Source organism: Populus trichocarpa, chromosome 12 (assembly GCF_000002775.5).
Source record: "Populus trichocarpa isolate Nisqually-1 chromosome 12, P.trichocarpa_v4.1, whole genome shotgun sequence".
Taxonomy (NCBI): Eukaryota; Viridiplantae; Streptophyta; class Magnoliopsida; order Malpighiales; family Salicaceae; genus Populus; species Populus trichocarpa.
Genome location: NC_037296.2, coordinates 967,154 through 973,153, shown reverse-complemented (window position 1 = coordinate 973,153; position 6,000 = coordinate 967,154).

The following is a 6,000-nucleotide window of genomic DNA, read 5'->3' as shown; positions in this document are numbered from 1 at the left end:
CATGAGATTAAACCGGCTTAATTAATACAAAAAAAAAAAAAAAAAGTAAAGTTGCGTCCTAGGACATCAACATAAACTCATTCGAAGAACTTCCCAGAAGTTTCCTAGGGTTTATTTATTTATTTATTTATCTATCTCTTTCTTGCGCAAGTGACCATCACAAAATATATGTTAAAGTATGCAATCTGTCAACCAAATCGCCATGGAAACCGAACACCTGCGTACGTATTGTTTTTTTTTTTAATTTTTTATTAACGTGTTGGTTTTTTAATAGGCTAGGATCATAGGATTTGACCCATGCCCACACATCTTCTTGGACAAAAAATACATTGACATAGGGGCAGGATATTTGGTTAATACCTAATATTATATATGTATTTATTTTATAAAAAAATAAAATAAGCATATTTTTTTTAGAATTTAGCCATATATATATATATATATATATATATATATATATATATATATATATATATTGGCTGTAATAAAATTACTAAAATAGATATGAGGGGTGTTTGTCATACATACCATTAAACCAAAACAAATCTTTAATAAAAACATGGCAAACCAAAGGATCTTAAACTTGGGTCAAAGGCTGGCAGGAAAGAAAGAGAAAATAAAGACTTGTTATTAAAATATTAGCACGTAGTCTTAAACAAACAGGATATAATTCGTTTTTTTTAGTTGGCAGTGTGGTTGTTTTTTAAAATAATTTTTATTTTAAAATTTATAAAAAATTATTTTTTAAAAAAATTATCTTTAAAATTAATATATTAAAAATACTAAAAAATAATTTTATATTAAAAAATTAAAAAACACACGAGATTTTTTTTTAAAAAAATAACCTCTTCATGATTGAAGTCAAACGACCCAGTGCATTGGACTACCGAATTAAGAGTACTCCAGTATCTGCTGTACCCTTTATTTAATGTTTTCTTTCTTCTCTTCGAGTTGGCTTATTGTGTTTTATTAACAGTTTAAAAGTATAATTATAATTGTTTTTTAAAGTGTATTTTATACTGAAATATATTAAAGTGATATTTTTTATTTTTAAAAAATTATTTTTAAAATTAGCATATCAAAACGATCCAAAACACACAAAAAAAATTTAACAAAAAAATAATAATTTTATGAAACACGATTTACATGCACCGCGTTCCCAAACATTCTGAACCCGCGGATCAACATAAACCGTCATAAAATCCTATTTTGCACCTCTAACTTATTAAAACATCTCAGTAAATGCTAAAAAAAAGACAACTACTATAAGCAAAAAAAAAAAATCACTAAAAAAAACCCTCCTTTGTGTGTACATCTAAAACATACATTTAAATTTTAAGAAAAAAAATACATTCAAAGAAGAAGTTCGCAAGACCGTGTTTCTATTTTGCATCAAGGGTTTAAAAGTAAGATTTGTACAAGGATTGGATTTAAAAATTTACCAAAACACAATATTTTAATTTGTTGTGTATTTAACATTTTGAATGTGGTTTTAAAAAATCAAATTTTAAAATTTGTTTTCTACAAAACAGTAAGTTTTAAACAACAACTATTGAGCTATTCGCCAGCATATCTAATTAACAAATATACAATTTAATTTGTTTTTTTATATCAATTTAGCAAAAAATGAATTTAAGCTTAAAATACAAATCTTTATTCATTAACTATCTTTAAATCTATAAAATTATAATTTTTTTTTATCAAGATAAATTAATTTTTCCATTAATATATCTATTGTTTATCCTATTAACCACAATATTTATATATAAAATTAATATAAATAAGGAAGAAGGTGGCTTAGGAAATGTATTTTGGACTGGACAAATAATACTATTTGGGGTGGTTTACTTTCAAAAGAGGATGCGAAGATCGAGCTATATGTGGTTGTTTAAGGACAATGAAGTTGGCCAGGCCTTTTGCAAACTCCACACATCGCCTTTGCCTATGGCATATCATATAGAAAATCCCTGAAAAACTTGATGGTTAACAGAGTGGAGATTCATGAATTTGACCACAACGATAAAGGAATAGCTAGAATCTTGAAAGAGATGAATGGTTGGCCTCATTATTCAAGGATCGTAAGCGTTTTGTGCTGGAATGTACTCTACTGCTCAACGAGGTGAAAACATAAATGCCTGCCATTGGTGGTTTCGTGCGTCCTTCAACATCTTTAAAGCAATTTCTAGAGCAATATGATAATGCTTCAAAAAGTAGGGCAAAAAAGGAAGTCAAGTCAGAGTTCGATTATTTAAACTCAAATGTCCAATTGAACGAAGATCGATGATGCCAAATCGAGGCACATGCACGGTGCCCTTTTATTTAGTCAAAGAAGATGATTTAATTATATCAAAACTTTATTCATTCTATAATTAAGTTACATAGATTAGTTTCTATTGAGGCACTCAAAGAAATTTTTTTATGATGCTATCTAAGTATATGTGATATCTTATTGATTATTTTTTATGAATTCATTTTGTAAAGAGAGATGGATAATGAAAAACATTAAAGGTAAAATCCATTAAAAATGATAAAAATAGTTTTACATAAATTTTCTCCCTCCTTTTTATATATATATATATATATCACTACCAGAAAATTAATAAATATAAACGGAAATATTTTGTCGGTAAATTACAATGAATTTTACCGATGAAAATATTCTCTCGGTATATACCGAGGGAATTACAGTGAAAAATTGTTTTTAAAACAAAGCCACCAAATACGATGACGTATTTTTTATACTAACAAAATTACCGACGGAATCGCTGGTAAACTGTTAACACTATTCATCATGTCAATTATAAAGAGAATCATCAACGAAAAATTCCGTTAGTTTTTTCCAGAAAGCTCTGGAACTGTTCACTTTTTAATTGCACTGTTCATTACAAACAAAATCACCGACGGATGGAAAAGTCATCGGTGTTATTTGGTGGGTTTCTGAAAAAATTCAATTAAATTAAAATTTTAAATTAAATATTACAGAAATAATCATCGATGGATTGAAAATGCGTCGGTGATATTTGACGGTTTTTGAAAAAAATTTATTAAATTGAAAATTTAAATTAAATACTACAGACAGAATCACCGATGAAATGATTAAAAATATTAATATTTAATTATCCGTCGGTAAAACACCCCAATAAAAAGCCTGGAATCTCTAATTTCACAACAGACGGACCTCATTTCTTCTTCTTCTTTCCCATATGTAAGAAAATCAACATCCATTTCTTTCTCTTCTCTTCTCTCCTCAACTCCTTCTCTTCTCCTCCATGCTCAGGTATATATGTCTTCTTCTCCTTTCTTCTTTTCTCTTCTTAGTTTTTTTTATTAATATATTTTACGAATTTGTTTTTTTTCTCTTCTCAGCTTCACTTGCAACTACATTAAGATAAGATTTTTTTTCTTTTTTTTCGTGTTTGTTTTCACTATATTTGTTTTTTTATTTTATTTTTAAATTTTTTGTTCTTAATAATTGTATGAATGTTGTTGTAGGATGTTTTTTTTTTCATATGAGATCAATTTTTAGTTGATTTATTTTTAGCAATTGCAACTTCATTTTTTTCATATGAATGTTTTTTAGTTGAATTTATTTTTTTGTGTTATTTATTTGTTGCAAATTTGTTTGAGTTGATTTCCTTCTTCTTTTTTCAAGCAACTCAGTTTTAAGTATTATAGAGTGTTGATTTATATTAATATAATTATTTTATATTTTTGTAAAATAGATTTTTTTAAATAATCACCGACGGAATTACATAAGGTATTTTTCCGAGGGAAATACCGATGGAATGAAGCGGATATTTTTTTTCATGATTTTTCCATCAGTAAATCCATCGGTAATAATAATTTTTTATTATCAGCGAACTTACCGACGAACAAAAAATTATCGACGAAGGATTCACTGATGAAGCATTTTCGTCTGTGATTTCATCGGTAAATTAATTACCAACAGAATGATAGCACAAATACCAACAGAAAATTTCGTTAGTAAAGATAAAGATTGCGGTGGTGTATATATCTTTATCTCATGAAGCAAGTTTGACAAGTTATTCTTTAAGTATTATAAAATTTCTCCACTCAAATTGCTATCTTGTATCATTTTCTAATCGAAAACTACATCATAAAGTAAATGTTTTAACAAAATAATCTATGTTTGAAATTAATAAAAGCTAATTGGGGAGGAAAAAACATTGTTCACCATGAGAGGATTTACTATTTATCATAAACGTGTAATGCCGATTTTACTCTTTTAAAGAAATTAATGAACTAACTATTTGGGGTAATATGATCTCTCCACAAGGTCTATTAATAGTTTAAAAACATGGTAAAATAACTAAATTACCCTTAAAAATATATTTTTGTTTAACTATCATCCAAAGACTTTTTATATTTTCATTTTAGTTTTTTACTTACAATCAAGTTGGCTATGGGAAAATCTTGCATTTTAATAAATATAAATATAATTAAAACACCATAAGTGGCTAGCCATCCACTGCTCCGCCATTATTCAAGTTGCGTGTGCAACGTATTACGGAGGTCGGAAATGTAGTTCATTGATGTTTTTGGAATCGTCTTGGTATACATTTCCTCCTTAGGTATAACATATAGCTTACTGACATCTGGTTTGACACTGACGATCTTTTCTTTTCTTTTCTCTCTCCACCTTGACTTTCATGCTTAATCCTTCAAATATTCAGAGCAATCCATCATTTTGTTTTTCCTTCAGATTTAATTTTTTTTATTACTATTTGTTTTATTTGAGATAATTTATAAAATTAGAATTCCTTTTTCAATTTTATTCTCCTTTATTTTTTTTATCTGTTTGATTTGGTCTCCATTCTTTTCATTGTAGTTTGTTCTATTTGAGATGATTTTCAAATTTTAATTTAGTTTAAGAATTCATCCTCCTTCAGTCTTTCTTTCATATAAGATTTTATCCTTATTGTTTTGATAACTATTTTTTTATTTTGGTAAATTTTTTTAATTGAATTTTTTTGGTTTCATCCTTCATATAAAATTGGTTGGGAATTGAGCTTCGTAATTAAACTCGAATATAGAATTTCACCTGTTGTGAGTTTGGGAGATTAGCGCAGGTTAGGAGATTCGTCTGGGTTTACTTAATTTTTTTTCACCTTTTTTTAAGCTTAATTTTTTTCAATTTCATCATTCAACATTCATTTAATTAGAGATTGAGAGCTCTATTAGTTTTTTTTTATTTTCTTTCTGAAGGATTTGTTTTGCTAATTTTGAAAATAATCCACATTATCTCGGGTCTTTTTATTTGCCATTCTTTGTTAAATTTAATTTTTTAAAAGAGATTTTATTTTTGAATTAAATTCAATAAAATAAGCATGAGGTTGTCACTTCATGATATTTTATTTGGTTTCATGATTTTTTTTAGTTTTGTTTGCTATGGGATAATCCCGACCTCAAGACCTAAGTCACAGAGTTTTGAAAGGTTAGCTCGGGTTGAGTTAACTCCTTTTTTAGGTCATATTTTACAATCAAATCCTTCAATATTAGGTATGTTAGGGATTAACCTTCATTATTTTTTTTCTTCTTTTCTTTCTATGAGGTTATCTCGATCTCATGTGCGAAGTCATAGGTTTGGTGGGTTAAACTAAATTAACTCAGGTCTTTTTTTTTCGTTGTTTTTTTTAATTTGATTTTTTTAAAATTTCACCTTTCAATATTAAGTTGATTTGATAATTAAGATCACATTTCATTCAATTACTTTTTACGAGGTTATTCCAATGTCACAGACAGGTCATGGATTTTATAGGCTAACTTGAGTGGACTTGGGTTTTTTTTTTTTTTAATTCCATCCTTTGACATTTGATCGATTGGCTAGGAATTGAGCTTTATTTTTATTTTTTTTGCTGTCTATAGAATTATCTTATGCTCATTTAATTTTTGCTTGGTTATCAAATAAAATGAAGCCCTTTTAAAAATAATGGGAGGATATCTTTCTATAATATTGATAGTTTATTTTTTATAATTAGT